The 12,194-nt window shown below is 46.4% G+C and overlaps 1 long non-coding RNA gene across 1 annotated transcript in view; it reads right to left on the bottom strand.

Annotated features, from left to right (window-relative positions):
• Positions 1-361: 361 nt before the first annotated feature.
• Positions 362-12,194, bottom strand: part of LOC117978601 (uncharacterized) — a 43,771-nt gene continuing 31,938 nt past the window's right edge. The window contains exon 5 of the long non-coding RNA XR_008622941.1: positions 362-9,306. This is a non-coding gene — a long non-coding RNA (uncharacterized LOC117978601). The remainder of the gene's footprint in view (positions 9,307-12,194) is intronic.

Below are 12,194 nucleotides of genomic sequence, written 5' to 3'. Positions count from 1 at the left end.
ATTCACGCAGAATCTTGAATGTAGAGCTTATCGAAAAGTAGGGTCATTGCAAAGGTACTTGGTTAAGAGTAGGTCATGCTGGATTCAGGAGGGCCCTAATCCAAGGGCTGGTGCCTTATAAGAAGGGGGAAAGTTGGATACAAAGAGGAGAAGGCCACTTGGAGAGGGAGGCAGAGACTGGAGTGATGTAACCGCAGACTAACTCAGGGATACTTGCAGCCCCCAGGAGCTGGGAGAGGCAGGAAGGATTTAGTTTAGCTTGATTTAGTTATTCCACAATGTGCATCTGTATCAAAACATCACGTTGCATGCCATAAATAGATGCAATTTTTATTTGTAATATTAACACAAAGTGCATTCTTTTAAAATTTTAAGAGATTACATTGCATTATTTAAAACAATGAGAACAGGCCAGGCATGGTGGCTCAAGCCTGTCATCCCAGCACTTTGGGAGGCCGAGGCGGGCGGATCACCTGAGGTCAGGAGTTCAAGACTAGCCTGGCCAATATGGCGAAACCTCATCTCTACTAAAAATACAAACATTAGCCAGGCGTGGTGGTGCACTCTTGTAGTCTCAGCTACTCGAGAGGCTGAGGCAGGAGAATCACTTGAACCCAGGGGGAGGAGGTTGCAGTGAGTCGAGATTGCACCACTGCACTCCAGCCTGGGCAATAAGAATGAAATTCTGTCTCTAAATAAATAAATATCAATAAAAATAAAACAATGAAAACATCAAAAAATTGAAATTGATTTTTAAATTGGCAGCTGTAAAATATGCAGCCCAAGCTTTGTTCCTGGCCTCATTCTTTTATTTCCTACTTTTTTTTTTTTTTACTTCAAAATTGGATTCAATAATAACAAGCATTCTCTGAGGCTTTTCTGTGAGAAAGAACAATGAAGGTAACGTCTAAACACAAATTAAAACCTCATACCAAGGAACTGCTTTTTAAATATGTAATTTTATTTGTTTATTTATTTTTTTTTGAAACAGAGTCTCGCTCTGTCACCCAGGCTGGAGTGCAGTGACGCAATCTTGGCTCACTGCAACCTCTGCCTCCCAGGTTCAAGCGATTCTCCTGCCTCAGCCTCCCGAGTAGCTGGGATTACAGGCACCTGCCACAATGCCCGGCTAATTTTTGTATTTTTACTAGAAATGGGGTTTTGCCAGGTTGGCCAGGCTGGTCTTGAACTCCTGACCTCAGGTGATCCACTCGCCTCGGCCTTCCAAAGTGCTGGAATTACAGGCGTGAGCCACTGTGCTTGGTCTTAATAAGTGGTTTTAAATTTAAGTCATAAGAAAGGAAGGCTGAGGCGGGCGGATCACGAGATCAGCAGATCAAGACCATCCTGGCTAACACAGTGAAACCCCGCCTCTAGTAAAAATACAAAAAAAAAGTTAGCCGGGCGTGGTGGCGGGCGCCTGTAGTCTCAGCTACTCAGGAGGCTGAGGCAGGAGGATCGCTTGAACCTGGGAGGTGGAGGTTGCAGTGAGCAGAGATCGCGCCACTGCACTCCAGCCTGGACGACAGAGCGAGAGTCCATCTCAAAAAACTATAACATAAATAAAATAAAATAAGGAAACTTCTGAGATGATTCCAAAAATTCAACTGGGCCTCAAACTCCCATTGGCAAGGAGCTGGTCTTGCATGTACTGTTGGTTTGATAACTAGGAATAATAAACTGTACTGAAAATCTGCAGCAATGTTGCAGTGTTACGTCGACACCATTTCATAGCACTCACCTTAACAGGAAAATTTAAGCACGTTTAGGGACGGGAGCTTTTTTGCCTTTTGAGAGGGTGGTGGCGTTTTGGATGTGAGGTGCTTTTTTTTGTTTTGTTTTCTGGATGAGACAGACTCCAAAAGAACAATCACGCTGGAAAACCAACATAGTGATTTTCCTTCGCAAAGAGAACAAATTGCTGGTACCATTCCCACATCAGCAATCAGCCTGGCTTTCCTGCATGGCTGCCAAAAAACAAGGCAGCTTTTGACAAAGTTGCCGTGCATGGATTCTGGAAGCAAGATGAGCTACTGGTCCCAGGCATGATATAGGGGAAAAGTCGGTAAGGGCCATACTAAGGATTTATTAAAAAAAAAAAATCTGGCCAGGTGCGCTGGCCCACGCCTGTAATCCCAACACTTTGGGAGACCGAGGTGGGTGGATCACCTGAAGTCAGGAGTTCAAGACCAGCCTGGCCAACATGGTGAGACCCCATCTCTACTAAAAATACAAAAATTAGCCGGGTGTGGTGGTGGGCGCCGGTAGTCCCAGCTACTAGGGAGGCTGAGGCAGGAGAACTGCTTTAACCTGGGAGGCAGAGGTTGCAGTGAGCCGAGACCGCACCACTGCACTCCGGCCTGGGTGACAGAATGAGACTCTGTCTCAAAAAAAAAAAAAAAAAAAAAAATTTCACACATTTTCTTGGGGCCATATTATTAAACATTCTTGAAGCAACTGGTTCTAGGTTATTTTGTTCTGTGCTGACAATTGCAATCGCTAGAATGTGAAGACGCACCGGGACAGCCCTTTCCAAACCCTTTGGAGCAAATGAGGAAGAGAAAGGAAGGGAGACGCAGAGAAATTAGCCAGGGGGTAATGGCCTGCCCAGGCTACATGGGAGCATGTGGTTTAGAGAGGCAGCTATTATACAAGGAGCTGAACCCCAGAATTAGACAGACTGTACCCCAGTCCTGGTTGGAAGATGGCACAGAGCGGGGGGGTATTAGACGGGGTGTCACGGCGAAGGTCATCTTCCTGAACCACTCCAAGAGACAGGCCCCCCCACGCCCACTCCATGACCAGGGAGTGGGTTTTGGAAGCGGGGGAGAAGAGCTGTTATACTTAATTCATGGGGTTGTCCCCATCTCCTCCTTCCTACACAGCCTAGAGAACTGTCACTGACTGTCACAAGGACATAGGGAAAAATTTTTAAAAAGCACAGATATTTATATTTCTTTTCTTTTTTTCTTTTCTTTCTTTCTTTCTTTTTTTTTTTTTTTTTTTTTTTTGAGGCGGAGTCTAGCTCTGTCACCCAGGCTGGAGTGCAGTGGCACAATCTCGGCTCACTGCAAGCTCCGCCTCCTGGGTTCACGCCATTCTCCTGCCTCAGCCTTCCGAGTAGCTGGGACTACCGGCGTCCACCACCACTCCCGGCTAATTTTTCTGTATTTTTAGTAGAGACGGGGTTTCACCGTGTTAGCCAGGATGGTCTCGATCTCCTGACCTCGTGACCCACCCGCCTTGGCCTCCCAAAGTGCTGGGATGACAGGTGTGAGCCACCGCACCCGGCCAGATATTTATATTTCAACGTTCTGTCTCACAAACATCAGAGCAGCAGGGACCACCACATAAATAGCTTGGATATGGAGTGTACACACTCAGCCTAAGAAAGAAATAAGATTCCTTTCTTTTTGTTGTTGTTATTGTTTTTGTTTTTTGTTTTTTGAGATGGAGTCTCGATCTGTCGCACCCACGCTGGAGTGCAGTGGTGCGATCTCGGCTCACTGCAACCTCCGCCTCCTGGGTTCAAGCGATTCTCCCACCTCACTCTCCCAAGTAGCTGGGATTGCAAATGTGCACCACCACACTCAGCTAATTTATTTTTATTTTTAGTACAGACAGAGTTTCACCATATTGGCCAGGCTGGTTTCGAACTCCCGACCTCAGGTGATCTGCCCCCTCTCTGCCTCCCAAAGTGCTAGGATTATAGGTGTGAGCCACTGCACCCAGTGAAGATTCCTTTGTTTGTTTGTTTGTTTGTTTGTTTGTTTTCTTTTTTGAGACAGGGTCTTTCCCTGTTGTCCAGGCTGGAGTGTAGTGGCACACTCACAGCTCTCAAACTCCCTGCCTCAAGCAATCCTCCTGCCTCAGCCTCCCTAGTAGCTGGGACTACAGGTATGCACCACCGTGCCTGGCTAATTTTATCATTTTTTGTAGAGCTGAGGTCTCACTACGTTGCCCAGGCTGGTCTCCAACTCCTGGGTTCAAGTGATCCTTGCACCTCAGCCTCCCAAAGTTACTGCAATTACAAGCATGAGCCACTGTACCCAGAAAATCAGATTGTTGGTTGAAGATGGAGGTGAATGCAAGCTAGTATTGTTGGCCCAAAGATGTGGTTCTCCACCTTCGTCAATTTTTTATTATTATTATACTTTAAGTTCTAGGGTACATGTGCACAACGTGCAGGTTTGTTACATATGTATACATGTGCCATGCTGGTGTGCTGCACCCATTAACTCGTCGTTTACATTAGGTATATCTCCTAATGCTATCCCTCCCCACTCCCCCCACCCCACCACAGGCCCCAGTGTGTGATGTTCCCCACCCTGTGTCCAAGTGTTCTCATTGTTCAATTCCCACCTATGAGTGAGAACATGCACTGTTTGGTTTTCTGTCCTTGCGATAGTTTGCTGAGAATGATGGTTTCCAGCTTCATCCATGTCCCTGCAAAGACATGAACTCATCCTTTTTTATGGCTACATAGCATTCCATGGTGTCTATGTGCCACATTGTCTTAATCCAGTCTATCATTGATGGACATTTGGGTTGGTTCCAAGTCTTTGCTATTGTGGGCAGTGCCGCAATAAACTTACGTGTGCATGTGTCTTTATAGCAGCATGAGTTATAGTCCTTTGGGTATATACCCAGTAGTAGGATGGCTGGGTCAAATGATATTTCTAGTTCTAGATCCTTGAGGAATCTCCACACTGTCTTCCACAAGGGTTGAACTAGTTTGCAGTCCCACCAACAGTGTAAAAGTGTTCCTATTTCTCCACATCCTCTCCAGCACCTGTTGTTTCCTGACTTTTTAATGATTGCCATTCTAACTGGTGTGAGATGGTATCCCATTGTGGTTTTGATTTGCATTTCTCTGATGGCCAGTGATGATGAGCATTTTTTCATGTGTCTGTTGGCTGCATAAATGTCTTCTTTTGTGAAGTGTCTGTTCTGATCCTTTGCCCACTTTTTGATGGCATTGTTTGTTTTTTCTTGTAAATTTGTTAATGTTCTTTGTAGATTCTGGATAGTAGCCCTTTGTCAGATGGGTATATTGCAAAAATTTTATATTCCTTTGGGTATATACCCAGTCATGGGATGGCTGGTTCAAATGGTATTTCTAGTTGTAGATCCTTGAGGAATTGCCACACTGTCTTCCACAGTGGTTGAACTAGTTTACACTCCCACCAACAGTGTAAAAGCGTTCCTATTTCTCCACATCTTCTCCCGCCTTTGTCAGTTTTAAGCAGCCAGCAGCCCTGTTACAGCTCCCATCAATCACACTCTGTTCTGTGGCTTTTGTGCAAGCCAGAAGCATCTCCTTAGAGTCTTATAAATACAGAAAAATAACTGGGTTTATGTTTTTCTTTAAGGAGTGTTTGATGATTGTAGAAATAGTGGACTCAAGTACATTCATATCAATAACAGTCCAGGAAATGTTGGCAAAAAAAAAAATCCATTGATCTTTAATTTGCTGTTTGAATCATTATACCTTCTTCTGTGTGTTTTTTGGATTTTATGAGAAGAGGAAATCCAGTACGCAGAGTGCAATACAATACATTGATCCAAAAATCTACTGCCATAGCAAATCCCATCTATCCATAATGTGTTCACTGTCTGCATTTTTCTCCTTAAGTTTTTTCTTTTCATGACAACTTGATTAATACAAAGCAGACTCTGTAGATGACCTAGATTATTTATTATTATTATCATTTTTGTTTTGAGAGGGAGTCTCTCTATATAGCCCAGGCTGGAGTGCAGTGGTGTGGTCTCGGCCCACTGCAACCTCTGCCTCCCGGGTTCAAGTGATTCTCCTGCCTCAGCCTCCTGGGCAGCTGGGATTACAGGTGCCTACCACCACATCTGGCCAATTTTTGTATTTTTTTTTTTCTTTTTTAGTAGAGACAGGGTTTCATCATGTTGGCCAGGGTGGTTTCGAACTCCTGACCTCAGGTGATCCACCTGCCTTTGCCTTCCAAAGTGCTGGGATTACAGGCGCGAGCCACCGCACCTGGAGACCTAGATTTTTGTCTTTTTGTTTTTCTTTGTTTTCTTTAGTAGAAAATTCTTTCTGTACTCATTGTACAGGATTCCTTTCAACATCATTTCTGGCTGTTTTTATGTTTGTAGTTAATGTGCAGACCACAACATACCTTTTTTTCTTTGAAATGGAGTCTCATTCTGTTGGCCAGGCTGTAGTGCAGTGGTGTGATCTTGGCTCACTGCAACCTCTGCCTCCCGGGTTCAAGTGATTCTCCTGCCACAATCTCCCAAGTAGCTGGGATTACAGACATGTGCCACCATGCCTGGCTAATTTTTTTGCCTTTTTAGTAGAGATGAGTTTTCACCATATTGGTCAGGCTGGTCTGGAACTCCTGACCTCAAGTAATCCACGCATCTCGGCCTCCCAAGTGCTGGGATTACAGGCATGAGGCAACGCGCCCGCCCCCTGCAAAATTATTTTTAAGGGCAACTTCCTCAACACCAGAAGATGGTACCAGGGACAGTTTCTTTTCTTTTTTTGTTTTTTTGTTTTCGTGTTTTGAGATGGACTCTTGCTCCGTCACCCAGGCTGGAGTGCAGGGGCACGATCTTGGCTCACTGTTACCTCTGCCTCTGGGTTCAAGCAATTCTCTTGCCTCAGCCTCCTGAGTAGCTGGGACTACAGGTGTGCACCACCGTGCCCGGCTAAGTTTTGTATTTTTAGTAGAGACGAGGTTTCACCATGTTGGTCAGGCTGGTCTCGAACTCCTGACCTCGTGATCCACCCGCCTCGGCCTCCCAAAGTGCTGGGATGACACGCATGAGCCACCGTGCCCGGATAAGTTTTGTATTTTTCTTAGAGACAGGGTTTCACCATGTTGGTCAGGCTGGTCTCGAACTCCTGATCAGGCTGGTCTCGAACTCCTGACCTCGTGATCCGCCCGCCTCAGCCTCCCAAAGCGCTGGGATGACAGGCGTGAGCCACTGCGCCCGGCCCACCAGAGACAGTTTCAAGGCAGAAATGGGATATGTGTGGGCGATGCTTTTGCATTGACGGACGGTTTCTTTGCTGGAGGCTGGCAGACGGGTGGCAATGTGGAAAGCTATAGATTGGAATGAAACAGCATGGCGCTCTTCCCTGCCTTAAATTCCTGCATAGCTTTGTTCACTCAGTTGAAGAAAACCCCCAGAGGACGTGACCAATAGTATAAACAACTACCGTGTTAACTCTGGCACCTGGGTGAAATTCAACCCTTGTACGATACACATTGAAAAGCACAAAATGGGCTGGGCATGGTGGCATATGCCTGTAATCCCAGCCCTTTGGGAGGCCGAGGCTGGTGGATCACGAGGTCAGGAGTTCGAGATCAGCCTGACCAACATGGTGAAACCCCGTCTCTACTAAAAATACCACAATTAGTTGGGTGTGGTGGCAGATGCCTGTAGTCACAGCTACTCCGGAGGCTGAGGCAGGAGAATGGCTTGAACCCGGGAGGCAGAGGTTGCAGTGAGCCGAGATCGCACCACTGCACTCCAGCCTGGGTGACAGAGCCAGACTCTGTCTCAAAAACATAAATAAATACAAAAAAGAAAAGTACAAAAAATTAGCTGGGTGTGATGGCTGGTGCCTGTAGTCCCAGCTACTCGGGAGGCTGAGGCAGGAGAATGGCGTGAATCCAGGAGGCGGAGCTTGCAGTGAGCCGAGATCGCACCACTGCACTCCAGCCTGGGTGACAGAGTGGGACTCCGTCTCAAAAAAAAAAAAAAGAAAGAAAAGGAAAAAATCTCTCCCAACCAAAAACCTCTTTAGCCTTTCTGTCTGTGGCTGGACTTGCACACTAGAGGGTTTTGTAAAGGCAGTGTGTGCATTTATTTATTTTATTATTATTATTATTATTGAGAGAGAGTCTTACTATCTTGCCCAGGCTGGAGTGCAGTGGCATGATTTCGGCTCGTCGCAACCTCCGCCCCCCAGGTTCAAAAGATTCTCCTGCCTCAGACTCCATGCCCGGCTAATTTGTGTATTTTTAGTAGAGACAGGGTTTCACCATGTTGGCCAGGCTGGTCTCAAACTCCTGACCTCAAGGGATCCACCCACCTCGGCCTCCCAAAGTGGTGGGATGACAGGCGTGGGCCACTGCGGGAATTCTGTCAGAAGAGCAAGAAACAGGTTACACAACTAACCACCATCTCGGATTCCTTGATAGGATTCAACAGCTGTCTCCCACCATGGGCAGGATGGCCAGCATGGCGGCTCTCAAACCTTCCTCGTGCTTGTGAAACTGGAATTCTGACTCAGTGGATCTAGGGAAGCCTGAGATGCTGAATGTCTAGTAAGGTACCCAGTGATGCAAATACCACTGGTCCATAGACCACACTTTGAGTAGGGAGCGTCTGGGGGAACTGAGGGTTGCTATGGGGTGGCCAGAGGTATGGAGAGCTAGCTCAGCTGGAGGAACTGTGACAGAGGCTTCAGAGAGCCAGGGGAACATCAGTGTGTCTCAGGATGGTACTGGGAGCTTTGTCTATCTACCGGGCAAGCTTCATCACTCCAAACCCGCAGCTATAGACCTAGAGGCCTCTACCTGGGGCCCAAATGATTGGTCCAAGCTGGGAGGTGATCTCTGTGGGAAAGGAGAAAGAACCATATTATTTTCTGAGTATGGTGGCTCACGCCTGTAATCCCAGCACTTTGGGAGGCCGAGGTGGGAGGATCAGGAGGTCAAGAGATCGAGACCATCTTGGCCAACATGGTGAAACCCCATCTCTACTAAAAATACAAAAGTTGGCCAGGCATGGTGGCATGTGCCTGTCGTCCCAGCTACTCGGGAGGCTGAGGCAGGAGAATCACTTGAACTCAGGAAGCGGAGGTTGCAGTGAGCCGAGATGATGCCACTGCACTCCAGCCCGGAAACAGAGCGAGACTGCATCCAAAACAAAACAAAAAAAAGAACCATATTATTGTCTGAGCAATGGGTCAGAAGCTGTCCAAAGCAGAGATGAGCAAATGGCAGTGAGAAACATGGTTAGGTCAAAAGGAGGCAGGAAAAAAAAATTAGATGCTTGAGAAAGAGTACCTGCCCATGATAGTCTCATGGGTGGCCTGGTCCATGCTCCCTGTGGCCTCGGCCATTTTGGTTGGCCCAGGACTTGGTGAGTCACGTGACTCAGCAGGAGGAAAAAATGCAAGGTCAGTGGAATGTTCCCGGATTCGACCAGAAGGCTGTAAAGTGACATGGTGGAGGGATTCCTCAAGCCAAGCTCAAGCCAAGAGGTGGAATGGAGCTTGGACGGATGGTTGACTATCTGCCAGTCCTTCACAGCCTGAGAAGCAAAAAATAAATAAATAAATAAATAAATAAATAAATACATATAAAAAATAAAATAAAATAATTTTTTTTTAAAAAAAGGCAGCCTTGTTAATTTTAGGGGAGCTGGAAAGAGAACCACTTCTCAGATGCCAGGGAAATTCACCAGGCCACCCCCTGAGACCTTTCAGAGCTTCCTAAGTGGCAAAGCAGGAGCCTCACCCTCTTGGGCAAACACTGCCATTTGAAGTTCCCCTTGATTAAAAAATCGCCCAAATCCAGCCCCCAAACATCAGCCTAATGGCTAATGTCAGCATAACCAGAAACATTCCATCCCTAAGATAAACCCACTTCCAAGCAGAAACATGCCAACCCTGAGATAGCCTCCCCTCTGACCAGAGACATTCCCGTCCCAAAATAAACTTTCCCCTCACGTACAAACATTCCAAACACGTGATAACCTCCCCCCTTCCTAAACCCTTAAATACTCTTGATCTATTAAGAAAGAACACTCCTGACTGAAATCAGCCAGAAGCCCATCTCAGATTTATCCTCCAAAATAAACCTGTCTTTGACTGTTGAGTTGCTTTCCGTGTTTCTTTTCTCTTTCTTTAAACTCTTTTTTTTTTTTTTTTTTGAGACAGAGTCTCACTCTGTGGCCAGGCTGGAGTGCAATGGCGCGATCTTGGCTCACCACAAGCTCCACCTGCTGGGTTCACGCCATTCTCTTGCCTCAGCCTCTTAGTAGCTGGGACTACAGGCGCCCGCCACCACACCCGGCTTTTTTGTATTTTTAGTAGAGACACGGTTTCACCGTGTTGGCCAGGATGGTCTCGATCTCCTGATGTCATGATCCACCTGCCTCCGCCTCCCAAAGTGCTGGATGACAGGTGTGAGTCACCGTGCCTGGCCCTCTTTAACTCTTACACCGAGGATGTTTGGTCATTATCACACTACATACAAGCCACGCTCTTAAAGTCCCTGGAAGTAGAATTGAAATGCGGCAAAGATTGTTTTGAAGTTCATGGAGACTAGTTAAGATGAGGCACTGTGCTGAAACATAGTGGAATCTGAACTGGAATTAGAACTAGAATAGATAAATTGCCCTAAAGTCCTCGATGTAATCCATTGTCCAGTCTTTTAAGCCAGTCAGTCACTCCATCACATCCTTACAGCTCTGGATTCCTTTCAGCCTGACACAGAGTTGATCTGTTGTTTGGAAGTATCAACCAACACAGGTTGGTACTTCATCACGCAGGTCAACGTGAGTGTTGTCTGGATGGTGGGATTTTCCAATGAGCCTTGAAAGGTGAACACTCCTTAAAAATGTCTTAGGGAGGCCAGGCGCAGTGGTTCACGCCTGTTATCCCAGCACTTTAGGAGGCTGAGGTGGGCGGATTACCTGAGGTTGGGAGTTCAAGACCAGCCTGGCCAACATGGTGAAACCCCGTCTCTACTAAAAATACAAAAATTAGCCAGGTGTGGTGACACACGCCTATAATCCCAGCTACTCAAGAGGCTGAGGCAGGAGAATTGCTTGAACCTGGGAGGCGGACACTGCAGTGAGCCAAGTTGCACTACTGTACTTCCAGCCTGGGTGACAGAGCAAGACTCTGAGAGTGAGAGAGAGAAAGAAAGAAGGAAAGAAGGAAGGAAAGAAAGAAAGAGAGAGAAAGATAGAAAGAGATAGAGAGAAAGAGAGAGAGAGAAAGGAAAGAAGGGAAACAAAGGAAGGAAGGAGGGAAGGAAGGAAGGGAGGGAAGGGAAGGAAGGGAAGGAAGGAATGAATGAAGGAAGGAAGGAGAGAAAAAAAGACAGAGAGAGAAAGAGAAAGAGAGACAGAAAGATAGAAAGGAAAGGGAAACAAAGGAAGGAAGGGAGGGAGGGAAGGGAAGGAAGGGAAGGAAGGAATGAACAAAGGAAGGAGAGAAAAAAGAAAGAAAGAAAGAAAGAAAGGGAGGAAGGAAGGAAGGAAGGAAGGGAGGAAGGGAAAGAAAAGGAAAGAAAGCAAAGAAAGCAAGAAAGCGAGAAAGAAAGAGGTCTTAGGGTACAAGTGCCCGGGTCATTTTTGGTTCACTCAACTTCATTTTTCAAGAACACCTGAGAATCCATCCGCTTGTCTGAATACATAACGATGTGACTGTGAACATCAGCTGGAAAATGCAAGAGGAAAACCAGGAACCTCCCACTGGCAACAAGCTGAGTAATCAGCTTGTCAGGCACAGTCCTTGCCCCAAGCAAATGCTTTGAAAATGATGAGTTTTGATCTTGGATTTGGTTGGCTCCTGTGCTTTCTGCTAGATACAGGAAGTTATGTGCTCCTTGTATTCACAGCAGACCAAGCCTCTTCCTGTGTTATCATTGAAACTATTGATCAAGGACATGAATCTCTCTCTTTGATTATTAGCCCAGGAATGGAGTTAATTTATTTTATGAACATCACATAAAGTAACCAATGCTTTGGGCAGCTTCATTAGGACTTTTGAAAAGGCTTAGAAGGCAAATTGAATGATTCAAGAGGCAACATAAGAGAAAGGATAATGGTTTGATGATATCTACACCATAATATCTCACTGAAGACGGTCAGCTTTGCCGACTGTACATCTCCTGGACCTTAATGTGAGAGGATCAGCATTTTTTTTTTTGAGGCAGAGTCTCGCTCTGTTGCTGAGGCTGGAGTGCAGTGGTGTGATCTCAGCTCACTGCAACCTCCGTCTCCTGGGTTCAACCGATTCTCCTGCCTCAGCCTCCCAGGTAGCTGGGATTACAGGTGCGTGCCACCACACCTGGCTAATTTTTTTTATTTTAGCAGAGATGGGGTTTCACTGTGTTAACCAGGATGGTCCTGATCTCCTGACCTCATGATCTGCCCGCCTTGGCCTCCCAAACTGCTGGGATAACAGG

The sequence above is a fragment of the Pan paniscus genome, chromosome Y (assembly GCF_029289425.2).
Source record: "Pan paniscus chromosome Y, NHGRI_mPanPan1-v2.0_pri, whole genome shotgun sequence".
NCBI classification, from domain to species: domain Eukaryota; kingdom Metazoa; phylum Chordata; class Mammalia; order Primates; family Hominidae; genus Pan; species Pan paniscus.
The sequence above is the reverse complement of the archived record's forward strand: the minus strand, read 5'-3'. Positions and strand labels throughout refer to the sequence as shown.